Source organism: Lissotriton helveticus, chromosome 8 (assembly GCF_964261635.1).
Source record: "Lissotriton helveticus chromosome 8, aLisHel1.1, whole genome shotgun sequence".
Lineage (NCBI taxonomy): Eukaryota > Metazoa > Chordata > Amphibia > Caudata > Salamandridae > Lissotriton > Lissotriton helveticus.
Window position 1 is genome coordinate 1,542,780,469 of NC_136069.1, and position 24,475 is coordinate 1,542,804,943.

Genomic DNA, 24,475 nt, shown 5'->3' on the forward strand with positions numbered 1-24,475 from the left:
GTTCGGAAGGTGGGACCGGATCCGGGGCTTGAACTCCATCTGGCCAGGCCCCGAGGGTGCTGATACCCCTCCGTCCTGCAATCCGGCCGGGGGTCCGGGCGCTGGGGACGGGGCTCCACCGGGGCCCGGGGAGGCTCTCCCCAGCCTGGCTAGGGTTCGGAAGGTGGGACCGGACCCGGGGCTTGAACTCCATCTGGCCAGGCCCCGAGGGTGCTGGAGCCCCCTGTCCCGCAGGCCACCAGTGGGTCCGGGCGCTGGGGACGGGGCTCCACCGGGGCCCAGGGAGGCTCTCCCCAGCCTGGCTAGGGTTCGGAAGGTGGGACCGGACCCGGGGCTTGAACTCCATCTGGCCAGGCCCCGAGGGTGCTGGAGCCCCCTGTCCCGCAGGCCACCAGTGGGTCCGGGCGCTGGGGACGGGGCTCCACCGGTTCCCGGGGAGGCTCTCCCCAACCTGGCTAGGGTTCGGAAGGTGGGACCGGACCCGGGGCTTGAACTCCATCTGGCCAGGCACCGAGGGTGCTGGTACCCCTCCGTCCAGCAATCCGGCCGGGGGTCCGGGGCGCCCGGGACGGAGGGTCCACCGGGGGCCCAGGGGAGGCTCTCCCCGGCCCGGCCTAGGGTTCGGAAAGCCGGGACTGGGGCCGGGGACCGGGCCCGGGGCTTGAGCCCCGTCCGGCAGGGCCCAGTGGTGCGGGAATCCCCCCTCCGTCCTGCAAGCCGGCCGGGGGTCGGAGGCGCCCGGGACGGAGGGTCCATCAGGGCCCGGGGAGGCCTGAAGCCCCGGAGCCCTGCAGCCCCAGAGACCTGCAGCTCTGCAGCCCCCGGAACCCTGCAGCCCCAGAGCCCTGCAGCTCCGGGGCAGGCAGATTGGCGTCATTTTGGTCCCGGCCATCTGGTCGCCCCTCTCGCCTCGGCCATCTGGTCGCCCTGGAAGTCATGATGAGGTGCCATTCGCCTCCCGGATCCCAGCGAGGGCTCCAGGAGGTCGGGTACTTTCGCGCCTTGGGTCCCTTCTGTCACCTCGTGTGCACAGATTGCAAGAAAGTCAGGTAATTTCCCTCCGGATTACTAGGGACAGGGTACGCCCGGACACCCCTCCAAGGCTGGTGGTTCTCTGCTAGGGGGACCAGATGGGCTATGCCTGGGTAACACCTCCCTAGGCCACCCGGGCTTCCTTCCTCCAGGCCAACGGCTTGTCAAATTGCCCAGGACGGGCTCCATGGCTCTTGGGCAGTCGTCCCCCGGGCGTCCGGGGCTCCATCCCTGCCGACGGCATGCAAAAGTGCCCGGGACCGGCTCCATACGTCCCGGGCAGTCCTCCCCCGGGCGTCCGGGGCACCCATCTCCAGGAGGCCAACAGCATGGCAAAGTACCCGGGACGGGCTCCATGGGTCCCGGGCAGTCCTCCCCCAGGCATCCGGGGCTTCCATCTCCAGGCCAACGGCAGGTCAAAGTACCCAGGACGGGCTCCACGGGTCCCTGGTAGTCCTCCCCCCGGGCGTCCGGGGCTCCCTTCCCCAGGCCAACGGCATGTCAAAGTGCCCAGGATGGGCTCCACGGGCCCCGGGCGTCCGGGGCTCCCTTCCCCAGGCCAACGGCATGCCAGAGTGCCCAGGACGGGCTCCACGAGTCCCGGGCGTCCGGGGCTCCCTTCCCGGGACACCGGCTTGTCAGAGTGCCCATGACGGGCTCCACGGGTCCCGGGTATCTGGGACTCCCTTCCCCGGGCCAACGGCATGCCGGAGTTCCCAGGACAGGCTCCACGGGTCCCGGGCGTCCGGGGCTCCCTTCCCCGGTCTGACGGCTTGTCAGAGTGCCCAGGACGGGCTCCCCGGTTCCCGGGCGTCCGGGGTTCCCTTCCCCGGGTCAGCGGCATGTCAGAGTGCCCAGGACGAGTTCCACGGGTCCCGGGCAGTCCTCCCCCGGGCGTCCGGGGCTCCCTTCCCCGGGCCGTCGGCAGGTCAGAGTGCCCAGGACGGGCTCCATGGGTCCCGGGCAGTCCTCCCCCCGGGCGTCCGGGGCTCCCTTCCCTGGGCCGACGGCAGGTCAGAGTGCCCAGGACGGGCTCCACGGGTCCCGGGCAGTCCTCCCCCCGGGGGTCCGGCGCTCCCTTCTCCAGGCCGATGGCAGGTCAGAGTGACCAGGACGGGCTCCACGGGTCCCGGGCAGTCCTCTCCCGGGCGTATGTGGTTGTCCGACAGATTCGGGCAGATGTGCTTTTACGAACCGGATCGGAATCGGCCCAAATAATAATAATAATAATAATAATCCACATTTGTAAGGCGCACAATCACCCGTAAGGGTCTCTAGGCGCTAGGGGCCGTCGGGAAGATTAAGCAAGCTATTGCCCAGAGTCACATGGTGCTGGGCTAATCTGCGGCCGGTGCCGGGGATCGAACCCTGATCTCTGGGATGCTCGAGGGTTACTACGCGCTCTACAAAAACCTTAAATAAAAAAATCTCCAGATTCCGGAGTCAGCCGCCCTAGCCGCGGCGCCAGCTATTTCCCAGAGTCACCTGGTGCTGGGCTAATCTGCCGCCGGTGCCGGGGATCGAACCGTGATCTCCAGATTCCGGAGTCAGCCTCCCTAGCCGCGGCGCCAGCTATTTCCCTGAGTCACGTGGTGTGGGGCTAATCTGCAGCCGGTGCCGGGGATCGAACCCTGATCTCTGGGATGCTCGAGGGTTACTACGCGCTCTACAAAAACCTTAAATTAAAAAATCTTCAGATTCCGGAGTCAGCCGCCCTAGCCGCGGCGCCACCTATTTCCCAGAGTCACCTGGTGCTGGGCTAATCTGCCGCCGGTGCCGGGGATCGAACCGTGATCCCCAGATGGGGATATCCCAAAAATCTGGCATGGATACGCCCGCCAGGACAGGTTTGGGCACCCCTGTCTTAGGCCATAAGTGGCTATAGCAAGAAAAAAACTCACTGCACTTTTCCAAAAAGACAACCATATAAGCCCATGTGAGGGAAATGATCTGATTTTCTCCCTCAAGAAAAAAGAAGATTAAACACAGGTTTGTCAGAAGTGGGATTTGAACCCACGCCTCCAGAAGAGACTGCGACCTGAACGCAGCGCCTTAGACCACTCGGCCATCCTGACTTGCATTTGCAGCACCTTCCACAAGCCAGACAGCCATGCAAGTTTGGTACCGAAAAGGCATGCCCTCAATTTATTTATCCCATTATAAGCATTTCCAACAGATCTTTGAACAATCCATACAGAGCAGTACCTATGAAGAACTCTTTAGACCTTTAAAGCGTACAAAGAGAAAGTGCTATTCACCAGCCACTTGAACGGCCCAAAGCTGCTTTGAAATTGAGTCAACAGCCACATCTTGGCTGACTAAAGCAAATTCAACAAGGGAGCTCAATGTCACAACATAGGGTGGAATACGCAAATCTAAGCAGCCCCTGATCAAAGCCCTGAGGACATTGCTGTAAGTGTGCTGGAGTACAGCTGTCTACCAGGTGCTTGGCATTCTTCCAAATTTGCATGGCCTGTCTGGCCAGGGAATACAAGAGCATGACTCTTCTAGATGAGCTCTTACATGGGTCCTAAGCTCATTTGGTAAGGATTGCACTTTATCAGCAAGACTTTGTACAACAGAAATATATGAGAAACCCAAGCTCTCTTGACTAGACGAGGACAGAATAACGTCCCAGGTGAAGACCAACAGATGCAACTTCCATCAGATGTTATCCTGATGAAGAAGATTATATCTCCAAAAGTCATTTCAGAAGTGGGATTCAAACCCACGCCTCCAGAGGAGACTGCAGCCTAAACACAGCGCCTTAGACCACTCGGCCATCCTGACAGTGAAGAGTCCTAAGAAATGTATAAAAGTCACTCATAAATTTCTGCGTCCATGCAAGCTTGAAATAATTTCAACCTTCAAACACAAGGTGCAACTTTTTGCACAGGACAATAAACACAGAAGATCACATATGAAAGCATTTCATTTCACAGGTGTACTGTTTTTATGCTTTTAGAATAACTTATACCTCTCACCAGCTATTTAGGGTTCTGTATCCTACTCACAAAATTATCTTGCCTGCGACCTCTCTCTTTATACACAAACAACTACTGCTCAGGAAGTAGGAAGGCAGAAGGTGGGGCAGTTTATGCAAATTTATGCTGTCAATGTGCCTTGCAGATTCATGCAGAATTTCTAGATCCTTGCTGGAAACAAGAGAGCAGGCCTTGTTTCAGATAAACTGTCCCTAGCAAGGAACGTCTGAGCACATCCATTCTTTTGCTCTCTAGCCCCTGGCTTGGGACTCACCCTCACTGGCTGAGGAGTGAAGTTCTGCATACCAACGTTGCATAGAAGGTATGTTTGTGATTGGTTTGAGATGGGTGGGAGGTCAAGAGCAGGGAAAAGCAAGTCACCTTCACTTCTAGTCTCCTCTTCTATGCCTACCTGCCGTTCACTCACTCTGTCTTTGTTTCATTCTCTCCTTCCTCAACACCCCATCTCACTCACTGGCTCTATCATTTGTGCTCTTTCCCCTTGCTCTTCATTTCATAGTGGAAACGTCTCTTGAATGGATCATTAGAAAATGAGGTTACATAAAATTAAAAATCTACTTATTGGAAACCAAAAATATCACAAGACTGAATGTAAGCCATTTCTTCAATAAAAGGGATTTTTTAGGCACCCCCCAAAAAACACATAAAACACCACTAGTGCTAGAAGAATATTATACGAGCTTGAAGACAGAATTGGGCAAATTCATTTGCAGTTGAAACTGAAGTTTGGTACTTATTCAGATATTATATGCACTGCCAATTTTTGGCTGAGATTCTGAAGGAACGCAGAGACAAATGGACTTAAAGTTTTGTCAGAAGTGGGATTCGAACCCACGCCTCCAGGAGAGACTGCGGCCTTAACGCAGCGCCTTAGACCACTCGGCCATCCTGACCACATGTTGCTTGTTCATCTACATAGTGAGAAAGATAGTGTGAACAAAAAAAACACACATCTTAGGCCATGAGTGGCTATAGCAAGAAAAAAACTCACTGCACTTTTCCAAAAAGACAACCATATAAGCCCATGTGAGGGAAATGATCTGATTTTCTCCCTCAAGAAAAAAGAAGATTAAACACAGGTTTGTCAGAAGTGGGATTTGAACCAACGCCTCCAGAAGAGACTGCGACCTGAACGCAGCGCCTTAGACCACTCGGCCATCCTGACTTGCATTTGCAGTACCTTCCACAAGCCAGACAGCCATGCAAGTGGGGTACCGAAAAGGCATGCCCTCAATTTATTTATCCCATTATAAGCATTTCCAACAGATCTTTGAACAATCCATACAGAGCAGTACCTATGAAGAACTCTTTAGACCTTTAATGAGTACAAAGAGAAAGTGCTATTCACCAGCCACTTGAACGGCCCAAAGCTGCTTTGAAATTGAGTCAATAGCCACATCTTGGCTGACTAAAGCAAATTCAACAAGGGATCTCAATGTCACAACATAGGGTGGAATTCGCAAATCTAAGCAGCCCCTGATCACTGCCCTGAGGAAATTGCTGTAAGTGTGCTGGAGTCCAGCTGTCTACCAGGTGCTTGGCATTCTTCCAAATTTGTATGGCCTGTCTGGCCAGGGAATACAAGAGAATGACTCTTCTAGATGAGCTCTTACATGGGTCATAAGCTCATTTGGTAAGGATTGCACTTTATCAGCAAGACTTTGTACAACAGAAATATATGAGAAACCCAAGCTCTCTTGACTAGACGAAGACAGAATAACGTCCCAGGTGAAGACGAACAGAAGCAACTTCCATCAGATGTTATCCTGATGAAGAAGATTATATCTCCAAAAGTCATTTCAGAAGTGGGATTCGAACCCACGCCTCCAGAGGAGACTGCGGCCTAAACACAGCGCATTAGACCACTCGGCCATCCTGACAGTGAAGAGTTCTAAGAAATGTATAAAAGTCACTCAGAAATTTCTGCGTCCATGCAAGCTTGAAATAATTTCAACCTTCAAACACAAGGTGCAACTTTTTGCACAGGACAATAAACACAGAAGATCACATATGAAAGCATTTCATTTCACAGGTGTACTGTTTTTATGCTTTTAGAATAACTTATACCTCTCACCAGCTATTTAGGGTTCTGTATCCTACTCACAAAATTACCTTGCCTGCGACCTTTCTCTCTATACACAAACAACTACTGCTCAGGAAGTAGGAAGGCAGAAGGTGGGGCAGTTTATGCTAATTTATGCTGTCAATGTGCCTTGCACATTCATGCAGAATTTCTAGATCCTTGCTGGAAACAAGAGAGCAGGCCTTGTTTCAGATCAACTGTCCCTAGCAAGGAACGTCTGAGCACATCCATTCTTTTGCTCTCTAGCCCCTGGCTTGGGACTCACCCTCACTGGCTGAGGAGTGAAGTTCTGCATACCAACGTTGCATAGAAGGTATGTTTGTGATTGGTTTGAGATGGGTGGGAGGTCAAGAGCAGGGAAAAGCAAGTCACTTTCACTTCTAGTCTCCTCTTCTATGCCTACCTGCCGTTCACTCACTCTGTCTTTGTTTCATTTTCTCCTTCCTCAACACCCCATCTCACTCACTCGCTCTATCATTTTTGCTCTTTCCCCTTGCTCTTCATTTCATAGTGGAAACATCTCTTGAATGGATCATTAGAAAATGAGGTTACATAAAATTAAAAATCTACTTATTGGAAACCAAAAATATCACAAGACTGAATGTAAGCCATTTCTTCAATAAAAGGGATTTTTTTAGGCACCCCCCAAAAAACACATAAAACACCACTAGTGCTAGAAGAATATTATAAGAGCTTGAAGACAGAATTGGGCAAATTCATTTGCAGTTGAAACTGAAGTTTGGTACTTATTCAGATATTTTATGCACTGCCAATTTTTAGCTGAGATTCTGAAGGAACGCAGAGACAAAATGGACTTAAAGTTTTGTCAGAAGTGGGATTCGAACCCATGCCTCCAGGAGAGACTGCGGCCTTAACGCAGTGGCTTAGACCACTCGGCCATCCTGACCACATGTTGCTTGTCCATCTACATAGTGAGAAAGATAGTGTGAACAAAAAAATACACACATCTTAGGCCATAAGTGGCTATAGCAAGAAAAAACTCACTGCACTTTTCCAAAAAGACAACCATATAAGCCCATGTGAGGGAAATGATCTGATTTTCTCCCTCAAGAAAAAAGAACATTAAACACAGGTTTGTCAGAAGTGGGATTTGAACCCACGCCTCCAGAAGAGACTGCGACCTGAACGCAGCGCCTTAGACCACTCGGCCATCCTGACTTGCATTTGCAGCACCTTCCACAAGCCAGACAGCCATGCAAGTGTGGTACCGAAAAGGCATGCCCTCAATTTATTTATCCCATTATAAGCATTTCCAACAGATCTTTGAACAATCCATACAGAGCAGTTCCTATGAAGAACTCTTTAGACCTTTAAAGCGTACAAAGAGAAAGTGCTATTCACCAGCCACTTGAACGGCCCAAAGCTGCTTTGAAATTGAGTCAACAGCCACATCTTGGCTGACTAAAGCAAATTCAACAAGGGAGCTCAATGTCACAACATAGGGTGGAATACGCAAATCTAAGCAGCCCCTGATCACAGCCCTGAGGACATTGCTGTAAGTGTGCTGGAGTACAGCTGTCTACCAGGTGCTTGGCATTCTTCCAAATTTGCATGGCCTGTCTGGCCAGGGAATACAAGAGCATGACACTTCTAGATGAGCTCTTACATGGGTCCTAAGCTCATTTGGTAAGGATTGCACTTTATCAGCAAGACTTTGTACAACAGAAATATATGAGAAACCCAAGCTCTCTTGACTAGACGAGGACGGAATAACGTCCCAGGTGAAGACGAACAGATGCAACTTCCATCAGATGTTATCCTGATGAAGAAGATTATATCTCCAAAAGTCATTTCAGAAGTGGGATTCGAACCCACGCCTCCAGAGGAGACTGCAGCCTAAACACAGCGCCTTAGACCACTCAGCCATCCTGACAGTGAAGAGTCCTAAGAAATGTATAAAAGTCACTCATAAATTTCTGCGTCCATGCAAGCTTGAAATAATTTCAACCTTCAAACACAAGGTGCAACTTTTTGCACAGGACAATAAACACATAAGATCACATATGAAAGCATTTCATTTCACAGGTGTACTGTTTTTATGCTTTTAGAATAACTTATACCTCTCACCAGCTATTTAGGGTTCTGTATCCTACTCACAAAATTATCTTGCCTGCGACCTCTCTCTTTATACACAAACAACTACTGCTCAGGAAGTAGGAAGGCAGAAGGTGGGGCAGTTTATGCAAATTTATGCTGTCAATGTGCCTTGCACATTCATGCAGAATTTCTAGATCCTTGCTGGAAACAAGAGAGCAGGCCTTGTTTCAGATCAACTGTCCCTAGCAAGGAACGTCTGAGCACATCCATTCTTTTGCTCTCTAGCCCCTGGCTTGGGACTCACCCTCACTGGCTGAGGAGTGAAGTTCTGCATACCAACGTTGCATAGAAGGTATGTTTGTGATTGGTTTGAGATGGGTGGGAGGTCAAGAGCAGGGAAAAGCAAGTCACTTTCACTTCTAGTCTCCTCTTCTATGCCTACCTGCCGTTCACTCACTCTGTCTTTGTTTCATTCTCTCCTTCCTCAACACCCCATCTCACTCACTCGCTCTATCATTTGTGCTCTTTCCCCTTGCTCTTCATTTCATAGTGGAAACATCTCTTGAATGGATCATTAGAAAATGAGGTTACATAAAATTAATAATCTACTTATTGGAAACCAAAAATATCACAAGACTGAATGTAAGCCATTTCTTCAATAAAAGGGATTTTTTAGGCACCCCCCAAAAAACACATAAAACACCACTAGTGCTAGAAGAATATTATACGAGCTTGAAGACAGAATTGGGCAAATTCATTTGCAGTTGAAACTGAAGTTTGGTACTTATTCAGATATTATATGCACTGCCAATTTTTGGCTGAGATTCTGAAGGAACGCAGAGACAAAATGGACTTAAAGTTTTGTCAGAAGTGGGATTCGAACCCACGCCTCCAGGAGAGACTGCGGCCTTAACGCAGCGCCTTAGACCACTCGGCCATCCTGACCACATGTTGCTTGTTCATCTACATAGTGAGAAAGATAGTGTGAACAAAAAAAACACACATCTTAGGCCATGAGTGGCTATAGCAAGAAAAAAACTCACTGCACTTTTCCAAAAAGACAACCATATAAGCCCATGTGAGGGAAATGATCTGATTTTCTCCCTCAAGAAAAAAGAAGATTAAACACAGGTTTGTCAGAAGTGGGATTTGAACCCACGCCTCCAGAAGAGACTGCGACCTGAACACAGCGCCTTAGACCACTCGGCCATCCTGACTTGCATTTGCAGTACCTTCCACAAGCCAGACAGCCATGCAAGTGGGGTACCGAAAAGGCATGCCCTCAATTTATTTATCCCATTATAAGCATTTCCAACAGATCTTTGAACAATCCATACAGAGCAGTACCTATGAAGAACTCTTTAGACCTTTAATGAGTACAAAGAGAAAGTGCTATTCACCAGCCACTTGAACGGCCCAAAGCTGCTTTGAAATTGAGTCAATAGCCACATCTTGGCTGACTAAAGCAAATTCAACAAGGGATCTCAATGTCACAACATAGGGTGGAATTCGCAAATCTAAGCAGCCCCTGATCACTGCCCTGAGGAAATTGCTGTAAGTGTGCTGGAGTCCAGCTGTCTACCAGGTGCTTGGCATTCTTCCAAATTTGTATGGCCTGTCTGGCCAGGGAATACAAGAGAATGACTCTTCTAGATGAGCTCTTACATGGGTCATAAGCTCATTTGGTAAGGATTGCACTTTATCAGCAAGACTTTGTACAACAGAAATATATGAGAAACCCAAGCTCTCTTGACTAGACGAAGACAGAATAACGTCCCAGGTGAAGACGAACAGAAGCAACTTCCATCAGATGTTATCCTGATGAAGAAGATTATATCTCCAAAAGTCATTTCAGAAGTGGGATTCGAACCCACGCCTCCAGAGGAGACTGCGGCCTAAACACAGCGCATTAGACCACTCGGCCATCCTGACAGAGAAGAGTCCTAAGAAATGTATAAAAGTCACTCAGAAATTTCTGCGTCCATGCAAGCTTGAAATAATTTCAACCTTCAAACACAAGGTGCAACTTTTTGCACAGGACAATAAACACAGAAGATCACATATGAAAGCATTTCATTTCACAGGTGTACTGTTTTTATGCTTTTAGAATAACTTATACCTCTCACCAGCTATTTAGGGTTCTGTATCCTACTCACAAAATTACCTTGCCTGCGACCTTTCTCTCTATACACAAACAACTACTGCTCAGGAAGTAGGAAGGCAGAAGGTGGGGCAGTTTATGCTAATTTATGCTGTCAATGTGCCTTGCACATTCATGCAGAATTTCTAGATCCTTGCTGGAAACAAGAGAGCAGGCCTTGTTTCAGATCAACTGTCCCTAGCAAGGAACGTCTGAGCACATTCATTCTTTTGCTCTCTAGCCCCTGGCTTGGGACTCACCCTCACTGGCTGAGGAGTGAAGTTCTGCATACCAACGTTGCATAGAAGGTATGTTTGTGATTGGTTTGAGATGGGTGGGAGGTCAAGAGCAGGGAAAAGCAAGTCACTTTCACTTCTAGTCTCCTCTTCTATGCCTACCTGCCGTTCACTCACTCTGTCTTTGTTTCATTTTCTCCTTCCTCAACACCCCATCTCACTCACTCGCTCTATCATTTTTGCTCTTTCCCCTTGCTCTTCATTTCATAGTGGAAACATCTCTTGAATGGATCATTAGAAAATGAGGTTACATAAAATTAAAAATCTACTTATTGGAAACCAAAAATATCACAAGACTGAATGTAAGCCATTTCTTCAATAAAAGGGATTTTTTTAGGCACCCCCCAAAAAACACATAAAACACCACTAGTGCTAGAAGAATATTATAAGAGCTTGAAGACAGAATTGGGCAAATTCATTTGCAGTTGAAACTGAAGTTTGGTACTTATTCAGATATTTTATGCACTGCCAATTTTTAGCTGAGATTCTGAAGGAACGCAGAGACAAAATGGACTTAAAGTTTTGTCAGAAGTGGGATTCGAACCCATGCCTCCAGGAGAGACTGCGGCCTTAACGCAGTGGCTTAGACCACTCGGCCATCCTGACCACATGTTGCTTGTCCATCTACATAGTGAGAAAGATAGTGTGAACAAAAAAATACACACATCTTAGGCCATAAGTGGCTATAGCAAGAAAAAACTCACTGCACTTTTCCAAAAAGACAACCATATAAGCCCATGTGAGGGAAATGATCTGATTTTCTCCCTCAAGAAAAAAGAAGATTAAACACAGGTTTGTCAGAAGTGGGATTTGAACCCACGCCTCCAGAAGAGACTGCGACCTGAACGCAGCGCCTTAGACCACTCGGCCATCCTGACTTGCATTTGCAGTACCTTCCACAAGCCAGACAGCCATGCAAGTGGGGTACCGAAAAGGCATGCCCTCAATTTATTTATCCCATTATAAGCATTTCCAACAGATCTTTGAACAATCCATACAGAGCAGTACCTATGAAGAACTCTTTAGACCTTTAATGAGTACAAAGAGAAAGTGCTATTCACCAGCCACTTGAACGGCCCAAAGCTGCTTTGAAATTGAGTCAATAGCCACATCTTGGCTGACTAAAGCAAATTCAACAAGGGATCTCAATGTCACAACATAGGGTGGAATTCGCAAATCTAAGCAGCCCCTGATCACTGCCCTGAGGAAATTGCTGTAAGTGTGCTGGAGTCCAGCTGTCTACCAGGTGCTTGGCATTCTTCCAAATTTGTATGGCCTGTCTGGCCAGGGAATACAAGAGAATGACTCTTCTAGACGAGCTCTTACATGGGTCATAAGCTCATTTGGTAAGGATTGCACTTTATCAGCAAGACTTTGTACAACAGAAATATATGAGAAACCCAAGCTCTCTTGACTAGACGAGGACAGAATAACGTCCCAGGTGAAGACGAACAGAAGCAACTTCCATCAGATGTTATCCTGATGAAGAAGATTATATCTCCAAAAGTCATTTCAGAAGTGGGATTCGAACCCACGCCTCCAGAGGAGACTGCGGCCTAAACACAGCACCTTAGACCACTCGGCCATCCTGACAGTGAAGAGTCCTAAGAAATGTATAAAAGTCACTCAGAAATTTCTGCGTCCATGCAAGCTTGAAATAATTTCAACCTTCAAACACAAGGTGCAACTTTTTGCACAGGACAATAAACACAGAAGATCACATATGAAAGCATTTCATTTCACAGGTGTACTGTTTTTATGCTTTTAGAATAACTTATACCTCTCACCAGCTATTTAGGGTTCTGTATCCTACTCACAAAATTACCTTGCCTGCGACCTTTCTCTCTATACACAAACAACTACTGCTCAGGAAGTAGGAAGGCAGAAGGTGGGGCAGTTTATGCAAATTTATGCTGTCAATGTGCCTTGCACATTCATGCAGAATTTCTAGATCCTTGCTGGAAACAAGAGAGCAGGCCTTGTTTCAGATCAACTGTCCCTAGCAAGGAACGTCTGAGCACATCCATTCTTTTGCTCTCTAGCCCCTGGCTTGGGACTCACTCTCACTGGCTGAGGAGTGAAGTTCTGCATACCAACGTTGCATAGAAGGTATGTTTGTGATTGGTTTGAGATGGGTGGGAGGTCAAGAGCAGGGAAAAGCAAGTCACTTTCACTTCTAGTCTCCTCTTCTATGCCTACCTGCCGTTCACTCACTCTGTCTTTGTTTCATTTTCTCCTTCCTCAACACCCCATCTCACTCACTCGCTCTATCATTTTTGCTCTTTCCCCTTGCTCTTCATTTCATAGTGGAAACATCTCTTGAATGGATCATTAGAAAATGAGGTTACATAAAATTAAAAATCTACTTATTGGAAACCAAAAATATCACAAGACTGAATGTAAGCCATTTCTTCAATAAAAGGGATTTTTTTAGGCACCCCCCAAAAAACACATAAAACACCACTAGTGCTAGAAGAATATTATAAGAGCTTGAAGACAGAATTGGGCAAATTCATTTGCAGTTGAAACTGAAGTTTGGTACTTATTCAGATATTTTATGCACTGCCAATTTTTAGCTGAGATTCTGAAGGAACGCAGAGACAAAATGGACTTAAAGTTTTGTCAGAAGTGGGATTCGAACCCATGCCTCCAGGAGAGACTGCGGCCTTAACGCAGCAGCTTAGACCACTCGGCCATCCTGACCACATGTTGCTTGTCCATCTACATAGTGAGAAAGATAGTGTGAACAAAAAACAACACACATCTTAGGCCATAAGTGGCTATAGCAAGAAAAAAACTCACTGCACTTTTCCAAAAAGACAACCATATAAGCCCATGTGAGGGAAATGATCTGATTTTCTCCCTCAAGAAAAAAGAAGATTAAACACAGGTTTGTCAGAAGTGGGATTTGAACCCACGCCTCCAGAAGAGACTGCGACCTGAACGCAGCGCCTTAGACCACTTGGCCATCCTGACTTGCATTTGCAGCACCTTCCACAAGCCAGACAGCCATGCAAGTTTGGTACCGAAAAGGCATGCCCTCAATTTATTTATCCCATTATAAGCATTTCCAACAGATCTTTGAACAATCCATACAGAGCAGTGCCTATGAAGAACTCTTTAGACCTTTAAAGCGTACAAAGAGAAAGTGCTATTCACCAGCCACTTGAACGGCCCAAAGCTGCTTTGAAATTGAGTCAACAGCCACATCTTGGCTGACTAAAGCAAATTCAACAAGGGAGCTCAATGTCACAACATAGGGTGGAATACGCAAATCTAAGCAGCCCCTGATCACAGCCCTGAGGACATTGCTGTAAGTGTGCTGGAGTACAGCTGTCTACCAGGTGCTTGGCATTCTTCCAAATTTGCATGGCCTGTCTGGCCAGGGAATACAAGAGCATGACTCTTCTAGATGAGCTCTTACATGGGTCCTAAGCTCATTTGGTAAGGATTGCACTTTATCAGCAAGACTTTGTACAACAGAAATATATGAGAAACCCAAGCTCTCTTGACTAGACGAGGACGGAATAACGTCCCAGGTGAAGACGAACAGATGCAACTTCCATCAGATGTTATCCTGATGAAGAAGATTATATCTCCAAAAGTCATTTCAGAAGTGGGATTCGAACCCACGCCTCCAGAGGAGACGGCAGTCTAAACACAGCGCCTTAGACCACTCGGCCATCCTGACAGTGAAGAGTCCTAAGAAATGTATAAAAGTCACTCATAAATTTCTGCGTCCATGCAAGCTTGAAATAATTTCAACCTTCAAACACAAGGTGCAACTTTTGGCACAGGACAATAAACACAGAAGATCACATACGAAAGCATTTCATTTCACAGGTGTACTGTTTTTATGCTTTTAGAATAACTTACACCTCTCACCAGCTATTTAGGGTTCTGTATCCTACTCACAAAATTATCTTGCCTGCGACCTCTCTCTTTATACACAAACAACTACTGCTCAGGAAGTAGGAAGGCAGAAGGTGGGGCAGTTTATGCAAATTTATGCTGTCAATGTGCCTTGCACATTCATGCAGAATTTCTAGATCCTTGCTGGAAACAAGAGAGCAGGCCTTGTTTCAGATCAACTGTCCCTAGCAAGGAGCGTCTGAGCACATCCATTCTTTTGCTCTCTAGCCCCTGGCTTGGGACTCACCCTCACTGGCTGAGGAGTGAAGTTCTGCATACCAACGTTGCATAGAAGGTATGTTTGTGATTGGTTTGAGATGGGTGGGAGGTCAAGAGCAGGGAAAAGCAAGTCACTTTCACTTCTAGTCTCCTCTTCTATGCCTACCTGCCGTTCACTCACTCTGTCTTTGTTTCATTCTCTCCTTCCTCAACACCCCATCTCACTCACTCGCTCTATCATTTGTGCTCTTTCCCCTTGCTCTTCATTTCATAGTGGAAACATCTCTTGAATGGATCATTAGAAAATGAGGTTACATAAAATTAAAAATCTACTTATTGGAAACCAAAAATATCACAAGACTGAATGTAAGCCATTTCTTCAACAAAAGGGATTTTTTAGGCACCCCCCAAAAAACACATAAAACACCACTAGTGCTAGAAGAATATTATAAGAGCTTGAAGACAGAATTGTGCAAATTCATTTGCAGTTGAAACTGAAGTTTGGTACTTATTCAGATATTATATGCACTGCCAATTTTTAGCGGAGATTCTGAAGGAACGCAGAGACAAAATGGACTTAAAGTTTTGTCAGAAGTGGGATTCGAACCCACACCTCCAGGAGAGACTGCAGCCTTAACGCAGCGCCTTAGACCACTCGGCCATCCTGACCACATGTTGCTTGTCCATCTACATAGTGAGAAAGATAGTGTGAACAAAAAAAACACACATCTTAGGCCATAAGTGGCTATAGCAAGAAAAAAACTCACTGCACTTTTCCAAAAAAACAAGAAATATATGAGAAACCCAAGCTCTCTTGACTAGACGAGGACAGAATAACGTCCCAGGTGAAGACGAACAGAAGCAACTTCCATCAGATGTTATCCTGATGAAGAAGATTATATCTCCAAAAGTCATTTCAGAAGTGGGATTCGAACCCACGCCTCCAGAGGAGACTGCGGCCTAAACACAGCACCTTAGACCACTCGGCCATCCTGACAGTGAAGAGTCCTAAGAAATGTATAAAAGTCACTCAGAAATTTCTGCGTCCATGCAAGCTTGAAATAATTTCAACCTTCAAACACAAGGTGCAACTTTTTGCACGGGACAATAAACACAGAAGATCACATATGAAAGCATTTCATTTCACAGGTGTACTGTTTTTATGCTTTTAGAATAACTTATACCTCTCACCAGCTATTTAGGGTTCTGTATCCTACTCACAAAATTACCTTGCCTGCGACCTTTCTCTCTATACACAAACAACTACTGCTCAGGAAGTAGGAAGGCAGAAGGTGGGGCAGTTTATGCAAATTTATGCTGTCAATGTGCCTTGCACATTCATGCAGAATTTCTAGATCCTTGCTGGAAACAAGAGAGCAGGCCTTGTTTCAGATCAACTGTCCCTAGCAAGGAACGTCTGAGCACATCCATTCTTTTGCTCTCTAGCCCCTGGCTTGGGACTCACTCTCACTGGCTGAGGAGTGAAGTTCTGCATACCAACGTTGCATAGAAGGTATGTTTGTGATTGGTTTGAGATGGGTGGGAGGTCAAGAGCAGGGAAAAGCAAGTCACTTTCACTTCTAGTCTCCTCTTCTATGCCTACCTGCCGTTCACTCACTCTGTCTTTGTTTCATTCTCTCCTTCCTCAACACCCCATCTCACTCACTCGCTCTATCATTTGTGCTCTTTCCCCTTGCTCTTCATTTCATAGTGGAAACATCTCTTGAATGGATCATTAGAAAATGAGGTTACATAAAATTAAAAATCTACTTATTGGAAACCAAAAATATCACAAGACTGAATGTAAGCCATTTCTTCAACAAAAGGGATTTTTTAGGCACCCCCCAAAAAACACATAAAACACCACTAGTGCTAGAAGAATATTATAAGAGCTTGAAGACAGAATTGTGCAAATTCATTTGCAGTTGAAACTGAAGTTTGGTACTTATTCAGATATTATATGCACTGCCAATTTTTAGCGGAGATTCTGAAGGAACGCAGAGACAAAATGGACTTAAAGTTTTGTCAGAAGTGGGATTCGAACCCACACCTCCAGGAGAGACTGCGGCCTTAACGCAGCGCCTTAGACCACTCGGCCATCCTGACCACATGTTGCTTGTCCATCTACATAGTGAGAAAGATAGTGTGAACAAAAAAAACACACATCTTAGGCCATAAGTGGCTATAGCAAGAAAAAAACTCACTGCACTTTTCCAAAAAAACAACCATATAAGCCCATGTGAGTGAAATGATCTGATTTTCTCCCTCAAGAAAAAAGAAGATTAAACACAGGTTTGTCAGTAGTGGGATTTGAACCCACGCCTCCAGAAGAGACTGCGACCTGAACGCAGCGCCTTAGACCACTCGGCCATCCTGACTTGCATTTGCAGCACCTTCCACAAGCCAGACAGCCATGCAAGTTTGGTACCGAAAAGGCATGCCCTCAATTTATTTATCCCATTATAAGCATTTCCAACAGATCTTTGAACAATCCATACAGAGCAGTACCTATGAAGAACTCTTTAGACCTTTAAAGCGTACAGAGAGAAAGTGCTATTCACCAGCCACTTGAACGGCCCAAAGCTGCTTTGAAATTGAGTCAACAGCCACATCTTGGCTGACTAAAGCAAATTCAACAAGGGAGCTCAATGTCACAACATAGGGTGGAATACGCAAATCTAAGCAGCCCCTGATCACAGCCCTGAGGACATTGCTGTAAGTGTGCTGGAGTACAGCTGTCTACCAGGTGCTTGGCATTCTTCCAAATTTGCATGGCCTGTCTGGCCAGGGAATACAAGAGCATGACTCTTCTAGATGAGCTCTTACATGGGTCCTAAGCTCATTTGGTAAGGATTGCACTTTATCAGCAAGACTTTGTACAACAGAAATACATGAGAAACCCAAGCTCTCTTGACTAGACGAGGACGGAATAACGTCCCAGGTGAAGACGAACAGATGCAACTTCCATCAGATGTTATCCTGATGAAGAAGATTATATCTCCAAAAGTCATGTCAGAAGTGGGATTCGAACCCACGCCTCCAGAGGAGAGTGCGGCCTAAACAAAGCACCTTAGACCACTCGGCCATCCTGACAGTGAAGAGTACTAAGAAATGTATAAAAGTCACTCAGAAATTTCTGCGTCCATGCAAGCTTGAAATAATTTCAACCTTCAAACACAAGGTGCAACTTTTTGCACAGGACAATAAACACAGAAGATCACATATGAAAGCATTTCATTTCACAGGTGTACTGTTTTTATGCTTTTAGAATAACTTATACCTCTCACCAGCTATTTAGGGTTCTGTATCCTACTCACAAAATTACCTTGCCTGCGACCTCTCTCTTTATACACAAACAACTACTGCTCAGGAAGTAGGAAGGCAGAAGGTGGGGCAGTTTATGCAAATTTATGCTGTCAATGTGCCTTGCAGATTCATGCAGAATTTCTAGATCCTTGCTGGAAACAAGAGAGCAGGCCTTGTTTCAGATCAACTGTCCCTAGCAAGGAACGTCTGAGCACATCCATTCTTTTGCTCTCTAGCCCCTGGCTTGGGACTCACCCTCACTGGCTGAGGAGTGAAGTTCTGCATACCAACGTTGCATAGAAGGTATGTTTGTGATTGGTTTGAGATGGGTGGGAGGTCAAGAGCAGGGAAAAGCAAGTCACCTTCACTTCTAGTCTCCTCTTCTATGCCTACCTGCCGTTCACTCACTCTGTCTTTGTTTCATTCTCTCCTTCCTCAACACATCATCTCACTCACTGGCTCTATCATTTGTGCTCTTTCCCCTTGCTCTTCATTTCATAGTGGAAACATCTCTTGAATGGATCATTAGAAAATGAGGTTACATAAAATTAAAAATCTACTTATTGGAAACCAAAAATATCACAAGACTGAATGTAAGCCATTTCTTCAATAAAAGGGATTTTTTAGGCACCCCCAAAAAAACACATAAAATACCACTAGTGCTAGAGGAATATTATAAGAGCTTGAAGACAGAATTGGGCAAATTCATTTGCAGTTGAAACTGAAGTTTGGTACTTATTCAGATATTATATGCACTGACAATTTTTAGCTGAGATTCTGAAGGAACGCAGAGACAAAATGGACTTAAAGTTTTGTCAGAAGTGGGATTCGAACCCACGCCTCCAGGAGAGACTGCGGCCTTAACGCAGCGCCTTAGACCACTCGGCCATCCTGACCACATGTTGGTTGTTCTTCTACATAGTGAGAAAGATAGTGTGAACAACAAAAACACACATCTTAGGCCATGAGTGGCTATAGCAAGAAAAAAACTCACTGCACTTTTCCAAAAAGACAACCATATAAGCCCATGTGAGGGAAATGATCTGATTTTCTCCCTCAAGAAAAAAGAAGATTAAACACAGGTTTGTCAGTAGTGGGATTTGAACCCACCCCTCCAGAAGAGACTGCGACCTGAACGCAGCGCCTTAGACCACTCGGCCATCCTGACTTGCATTTGCAGCACCTTCCACAAGCCAGACAGCCATGCAAGTGGGGTACCGAAAAGGCATGCCCTCAATTTATTTATCCCATTATAAGCATTTCCAACAGATCTTTGAACAATCCATACAGAGCAGTACCTATGAAGAACTCTTTAGACCTTTAATGAGTACAAAGAGAAAGTGCTATTCACCAGCCACTTGAACGGCCCAAAGCTGCTTTGAAATTGAGTCAATAGCCACATCTTGGCTGACTAAAGCAAATTCAACAAGGGATCTCAATGTCACAACATAGGGTGGAATTTGCAAATCTAAGCAGCCCCTGATCACTGCCCTGAGGAAATTGCTGTAAGTGTGCTGGAGTCCAGCTGTCTACCAGGTGCTTGGCATTCTTCCAAATTTGTATGGCCTGTCTGGCCAGAGAATACAAGAGAATGACTCTTCTAGATGAGCTCTTACATGGGTCATAAGCTCATTTGGTAAGGATTGCACTTTATCAGCAAGACTTTGTACAACAGAAATATATGAGAAACCCAAGCTCTCTTGACTAGACGAGGACAGAATAACGTCCCAGGTGAAGACGAACAGAAGCAATTTCCATCAGATGTTATCCTGATGAAGAAGATTATATCTCCAAAAGTCATTTCAGAAGTGGGATTCGAACCCACGCCTCCAGAGGAGACTGCGGCCTAAACACAGCGCCTTAGACCACTCGGCCATCCTGACAGTGAAGAGTCCTAAGAAATGTATAAAAGTCACTCAGAAATTTCTGCGTCCATGCAAGCTTGAAATAATTTCAACCTTCGAACACAAGGTGCAACTTTTTGCACAGGACAATAAACACAGAAGATCACATATGAAAGCATTTCATTTCACAGGTGTACTGTTTTTATGCTTTTAGAATAACTTATACCTCTCACCAGCTATTTAGGGTTCTGTATCCTACTCACAAAATTACCTTGCCTGCGACCTTTCTCTCTATACACAAACAACTACTGCTCAGGAAGTAGGAAGGCAGAAGGTGGGGCAGTTTATGCAAATTTATGCTGTCAATGTGCCTTGCACATTCATGCAGAATTTCTAGATCCTTGCTGGAAACAAGAGAGCAGGCCTTGTTTCAGATCAACTGTCCCTAGCAAGGAACGTCCGAGCACATCCATTCTTTTGCTCTCTAGCTCCTGGCTTGGGACTCACCCTCACTGGCTGAGGAGTGAAGTTCTGCATACCAACGTTGCATAGAAGGTATGTTTGTGATTGGTTTGAGATGGGTGGGAGGTCAAGAGCAGGGAAAAGCAAGTCACCTTCACTTCTAGTCTCCTATTCTATGCCTACCTGCCGTTCACTCACTCTGTCTTTGTTTCATTCTCTCCTTCCTCAACACCCCATCTCACTCACTCGCTCTATCATTTGTGCTCTTTCCCCTTGCTCTTCATTTCATAGTGGAAACATCTCTTGAATGGATCATTAGAAAATGAGGTTACATAAAATTAAAAATCTACTTATTGGAAACCAAAAATATCACAAGACTGAATGTAAGCCATTTCTTCAATAAAAGGGATTTTTTAGGCACCCCCCAAAAAACACATAAAACACCACTAGTGCTAGAAGAATATTATACGAGCTTGAAGACAGAATTGGGCAAATTCATTTGCAGTTGAAACTGAAGTTTGGTACTTATTCAGATATTATATGCACTGCCAATTTTTAGCTGAGATTCTGAAGGAACGCAGAGACAAAATGGACTTAAAGTTTTGTCAGAAGTGGGATTCGAACCCACGCCTCCAGGAGAGACTGCGGCCTTAACGCAGCGCCTTAGACCACTCGGCCATCCTGACCACATGTTGCTTGTTCATCTACATAGTGAGAAAGATAGTGTGAACAAAAAAAACACACATCTTAGGCCATGAGTGGCTATAGCAAGAAAAAAACTCACTGCACTTTTCCAAAAAGACGACCATATAAGCCCATGTGAGGGAAATGATCTGATTTTCTGACTCAAGAAAAAAGAAGATTAAACACAGGTTTGTCAGAAGTGGGATTTGAACCCACGCCTCCAGAAGAGACTGCGACCTGAACGCAGCGCCTTAGACCACTCAGCCATCCTGACTTGCATTTGCAGCACCTTCCACAAGCCAGACAGCCATGCAAGTGGGGTACCGAAAAGGCATGCCCTCAATTTATTTATCCCATTATAAGCATTTCCAACAGATCTTTGAACACTCCATACAGAGCAGTACCTATGAAGAACTCTTTAGACCTTTAATGAGTACAAAGAGAAAGTGCTATTCACCAGCCACTTGAACGGCCCAAAGCTGCTTTGAAATTGAGTCAATAGCCACATCTTGGCTGACTAAAGCAAATTCAACAAGGGATCTCAATGTCACAACATAGGGTGGAATTCGCAAATCTAAGCAGCCCCTGATCACTGCCCTGAGGAAATTGCTGTAAGTGTGCTGGAGTCGAGCTGTCTACCAGGTGCTTGGCATTCTTCCAAATTTGTATGGCCTGTCTGGCCAGGGAATACAAGAGAATGACTCTTCTAGATGAGCTCTTACATGGGTCATAAGCTCATTTGGTAAGGATTGCACTTTATCAGCAAGACTTTGTACAACAGAAATATATGAGAAACCCAAGCTCTCTTGACTAGACGAGGACAGAATAACGTCCCAGGTGAAGACGAACAGAAGCAACTTCCATCAGATGTTATCCTGATGAAGAAGATTATATCTCCAAAAGTAATTTCAGATGTGGGATTCGAACCCACGCCTCCAGAGGAGACTGCGGCCTAAACACAGCGCCTTAGACCACTCGGCCATCCTGACAGTGAAGAGTCCTAAGAAATGTATAAAAGTCACTCAGAAATTTCTGCGTCCATGCAAGCTTGAAATATTTTCAACCTTCAAACACAAGGTGCAACTTTTTGCACAGGACAATAAACACAGAAGATCACATATGAAAGCATTTCATTTCACAGGTGTACTGTTTTTATGCTTTTAGAATAACTTATACCTCTCACCAGCTATTTAGGGTTCTGTATCCTACTCACAAAATGACCTTGCCTGCGACCTTTCTCTCTATACACAAACAACTACTGCTCAGGAAGTAGGAAGGCAGAAGGTGGGGCAGTTTATGCAAATTTATGCTGTCAATGTGCCTTGCACATTCATGCAGAATTTCTAGATCCTTGCTGGAAACAAGAGAGCAGGCCTTGTTTCAGATCAACTGTCCCTAGCAAGGAACGTCTGAGCACATCCATTCTTTTGCTCTCTAGCCCCTGGCTTGGGACTCACCCTCACTGGCTGAGGAGTGAAGTTCTGCATACCAACGTTGCATAGAAGGTATGTTTGTGATTGGTTTGAGATGGGTGGGAGGTCAAGAGCAGGGAAAAGCAAGTCACTTTCACTTCTAGTCTCCTCTTCTATGCCTACCTGCCGTTCACTCACTCTGTCTTTGTTTCATTCTCTCCTTCCTCAACACCCCATCTCACTCACTGGCTCTATCATTTGTGCTCTTTCCCCTTGCTCTTCATTTCATAGTGGAAACATCTCTTGAATGGATCATTAGAAAATGAGGTTACATAAAATTAAAAATCTACTTATTGGAAACCAAAAATATCACAAGACTGAATGTAAGCCATTTTATCAATAAAAGGGATTTTTTAGGCACCCCCCAAAAAACACATAAAACACCACTAGTGCTAGAAGAATATTATACGAGCTTGAAGACAGAATTGGGCAAATTCATTTGCCGTTGAAACTGAAGTTTGGTACTTATTCAGATATTTTATGCACTGCCAATTTTTAGCTGAGATTCTGAAGGAACGCAGAGACAAAATGGACTTAAAGTTTTGTCAGAAGTGGGATTCGAAACCACGCCTCCAGGAGAGACTGCGGCCTTAACACAGCGCCTTAGACCACTCGGCCATCCTGACCACATGTTGCTTGTCCATCTACATAGTGAGAAAGATAGTGTGGAAAAAAAAACACACATCTTAGGCCATAAGTGGCTATAGCAAGAAAAAAACTCACTGCACTTTTCCAAAAAGACAACCATATAAGCCCATGTGAGGGAAATGATCTGATTTTCTCCCTCAAGAAAAAAGAAGATTAAACACAGGTTTGTCAGAAGTGGGATTTGAACCCACGCCTCCAGAAGAGACTGCGACCTGAACACAGCGCCTTAGACCACTCGGCCATCCTGACTTGCATTTGCAGCACCTTCCACAAGCCAGACAGCCATGCAAGTTTGGTACCGAAAAGGCATGCCCTCAATTTATTTATCCCATTATAAGCATTTCCAACAGATCTTTGAACAATCCATACAGAGCAGTACCTATGAAGAACTCTTTAGACCTTTAAAGCGTACAAAGAGAAAGTGCTATTCACCAGCCACTTGAACGGCCCAAAGCTGCTTTGAAATTGAGTCAATAGCCACATCTTGGCTGACTAAAGCAAATTCAACAAGGGATCTCAATGTCACAACATAGGGTGGAATTCGCAAATCTAAGTAGCCCCTGATCACTGCCCTGAGGAAATTGCTGTAAGTGTGCTGGAGTCCAGCTGTCTACCAGGTGCTTGGCATTCTTCCAAATTTGTATGGCCTGTCTGGCCAGGGAATACAAGAGAATGACTCTTCTAGATGAGCTCTTACATGGGTCATAAGCTGATTTGGTAAGGATTGCACTTTATCAGCGAGACTTTGTACAACAGAAATATATGAGAAACCCAAGCTCTCTTGACTAGACGAGGACAGAATAACGTCCCAGGTGAAGACGAACAGAAGCAACTTCCATCAGATGTTAACCTGATGAAGAAGATTATATCTCCAAAAGTCATTTCAGAAGTGGGATTCGAACCCACGCCTCCAGAGGAGACTGCGGCCTAAACACAGCGCCTTAGACCACTCGGCCATCCTGACAGTGAAGAGTCCTAAGAAATGTATAAAAGTCACTCAGAAATTTCTGCGTCCATGCAAGCTTGAAATAATTTCAACCTTCAAACACAAGGTGCAACTTTTTGCACAGGACAATAAACACAGAAGATCACATATGAAAGCATTTCATTTCACAGGTGTACTGTTTTTATGCTTTTAGAATAACTTATACCTCTCACCAGCTATTTAGGGTTCTGTATCCTACTCACAAAATTATCTTGCCTGCGACCTCTCTCTTTATACACAAACAACTACTGCTCAGGAAGTAGGAAGGCAGAAGGTGGGGCAGTTTATGCAAATTTATGCTGTCAATGTGCCTTGCACATTCATGCAGA

At 45.6% G+C, this 24,475-nt stretch overlaps 23 non-coding genes across 23 annotated transcripts; all 23 read right to left on the reverse strand.

Moving 5' to 3' along the window:
- Positions 1–3,024: 3,024 nt before the first annotated feature.
- TRNAL-CAG (transfer RNA leucine (anticodon CAG)) lies at positions 3,025–3,107 on the reverse strand. The gene has a single exon. It is a non-coding gene; the product is annotated as a tRNA-Leu (tRNA).
- Positions 3,108–4,847: 1,740 nt separating this feature from the next.
- TRNAL-AAG (transfer RNA leucine (anticodon AAG)) lies at positions 4,848–4,930 on the reverse strand. The gene has a single exon. It is a non-coding gene; the product is annotated as a tRNA-Leu (tRNA).
- A 189-nt stretch (positions 4,931–5,119) lies between these two features.
- TRNAL-CAG (transfer RNA leucine (anticodon CAG)) lies at positions 5,120–5,202 on the reverse strand. The gene has a single exon. It is a non-coding gene; the product is annotated as a tRNA-Leu (tRNA).
- A 632-nt stretch (positions 5,203–5,834) lies between these two features.
- On the reverse strand, positions 5,835–5,917 carry TRNAL-UAG (transfer RNA leucine (anticodon UAG)). The gene has a single exon. It is a non-coding gene; the product is annotated as a tRNA-Leu (tRNA).
- A 1,299-nt stretch (positions 5,918–7,216) lies between these two features.
- TRNAL-CAG (transfer RNA leucine (anticodon CAG)) lies at positions 7,217–7,299 on the reverse strand. Its single transcript has one exon. It is a non-coding gene; the product is annotated as a tRNA-Leu (tRNA).
- A 1,741-nt stretch (positions 7,300–9,040) lies between these two features.
- Positions 9,041–9,123, reverse strand: TRNAL-AAG (transfer RNA leucine (anticodon AAG)). Its single transcript has one exon. It is a non-coding gene; the product is annotated as a tRNA-Leu (tRNA).
- A 189-nt stretch (positions 9,124–9,312) lies between these two features.
- On the reverse strand, positions 9,313–9,395 carry TRNAL-CAG (transfer RNA leucine (anticodon CAG)). Its single transcript has one exon. It is a non-coding gene; the product is annotated as a tRNA-Leu (tRNA).
- A 632-nt stretch (positions 9,396–10,027) lies between these two features.
- TRNAL-UAG (transfer RNA leucine (anticodon UAG)) lies at positions 10,028–10,110 on the reverse strand. The gene has a single exon. It is a non-coding gene; the product is annotated as a tRNA-Leu (tRNA).
- A 1,299-nt stretch (positions 10,111–11,409) lies between these two features.
- TRNAL-CAG (transfer RNA leucine (anticodon CAG)) lies at positions 11,410–11,492 on the reverse strand. The gene has a single exon. It is a non-coding gene; the product is annotated as a tRNA-Leu (tRNA).
- A 632-nt stretch (positions 11,493–12,124) lies between these two features.
- Positions 12,125–12,207, reverse strand: TRNAL-UAG (transfer RNA leucine (anticodon UAG)). The gene has a single exon. It is a non-coding gene; the product is annotated as a tRNA-Leu (tRNA).
- Positions 12,208–13,507: 1,300 nt separating this feature from the next.
- Positions 13,508–13,590, reverse strand: TRNAL-CAG (transfer RNA leucine (anticodon CAG)). The gene has a single exon. It is a non-coding gene; the product is annotated as a tRNA-Leu (tRNA).
- A 1,741-nt stretch (positions 13,591–15,331) lies between these two features.
- Positions 15,332–15,414, reverse strand: TRNAL-AAG (transfer RNA leucine (anticodon AAG)). The gene has a single exon. It is a non-coding gene; the product is annotated as a tRNA-Leu (tRNA).
- A 245-nt stretch (positions 15,415–15,659) lies between these two features.
- Positions 15,660–15,742, reverse strand: TRNAL-UAG (transfer RNA leucine (anticodon UAG)). Its single transcript has one exon. It is a non-coding gene; the product is annotated as a tRNA-Leu (tRNA).
- A 1,026-nt stretch (positions 15,743–16,768) lies between these two features.
- Positions 16,769–16,851, reverse strand: TRNAL-AAG (transfer RNA leucine (anticodon AAG)). Its single transcript has one exon. It is a non-coding gene; the product is annotated as a tRNA-Leu (tRNA).
- A 189-nt stretch (positions 16,852–17,040) lies between these two features.
- On the reverse strand, positions 17,041–17,123 carry TRNAL-CAG (transfer RNA leucine (anticodon CAG)). The gene has a single exon. It is a non-coding gene; the product is annotated as a tRNA-Leu (tRNA).
- Positions 17,124–17,755: 632 nt separating this feature from the next.
- On the reverse strand, positions 17,756–17,838 carry TRNAP-AGG (transfer RNA proline (anticodon AGG)). Its single transcript has one exon. It is a non-coding gene; the product is annotated as a tRNA-Pro (tRNA).
- Positions 17,839–18,864: 1,026 nt separating this feature from the next.
- On the reverse strand, positions 18,865–18,947 carry TRNAL-AAG (transfer RNA leucine (anticodon AAG)). The gene has a single exon. It is a non-coding gene; the product is annotated as a tRNA-Leu (tRNA).
- Positions 18,948–19,851: 904 nt separating this feature from the next.
- On the reverse strand, positions 19,852–19,934 carry TRNAL-UAG (transfer RNA leucine (anticodon UAG)). Its single transcript has one exon. It is a non-coding gene; the product is annotated as a tRNA-Leu (tRNA).
- A 1,026-nt stretch (positions 19,935–20,960) lies between these two features.
- Positions 20,961–21,043, reverse strand: TRNAL-AAG (transfer RNA leucine (anticodon AAG)). The gene has a single exon. It is a non-coding gene; the product is annotated as a tRNA-Leu (tRNA).
- Positions 21,044–21,232: 189 nt separating this feature from the next.
- Positions 21,233–21,315, reverse strand: TRNAL-CAG (transfer RNA leucine (anticodon CAG)). The gene has a single exon. It is a non-coding gene; the product is annotated as a tRNA-Leu (tRNA).
- Positions 21,316–23,056: 1,741 nt separating this feature from the next.
- TRNAL-AAG (transfer RNA leucine (anticodon AAG)) lies at positions 23,057–23,139 on the reverse strand. Its single transcript has one exon. It is a non-coding gene; the product is annotated as a tRNA-Leu (tRNA).
- A 188-nt stretch (positions 23,140–23,327) lies between these two features.
- Positions 23,328–23,410, reverse strand: TRNAL-CAG (transfer RNA leucine (anticodon CAG)). The gene has a single exon. It is a non-coding gene; the product is annotated as a tRNA-Leu (tRNA).
- Positions 23,411–24,042: 632 nt separating this feature from the next.
- Positions 24,043–24,125, reverse strand: TRNAL-UAG (transfer RNA leucine (anticodon UAG)). The gene has a single exon. It is a non-coding gene; the product is annotated as a tRNA-Leu (tRNA).
- Between the last annotated feature and the right edge of the window lie 350 nt (positions 24,126–24,475).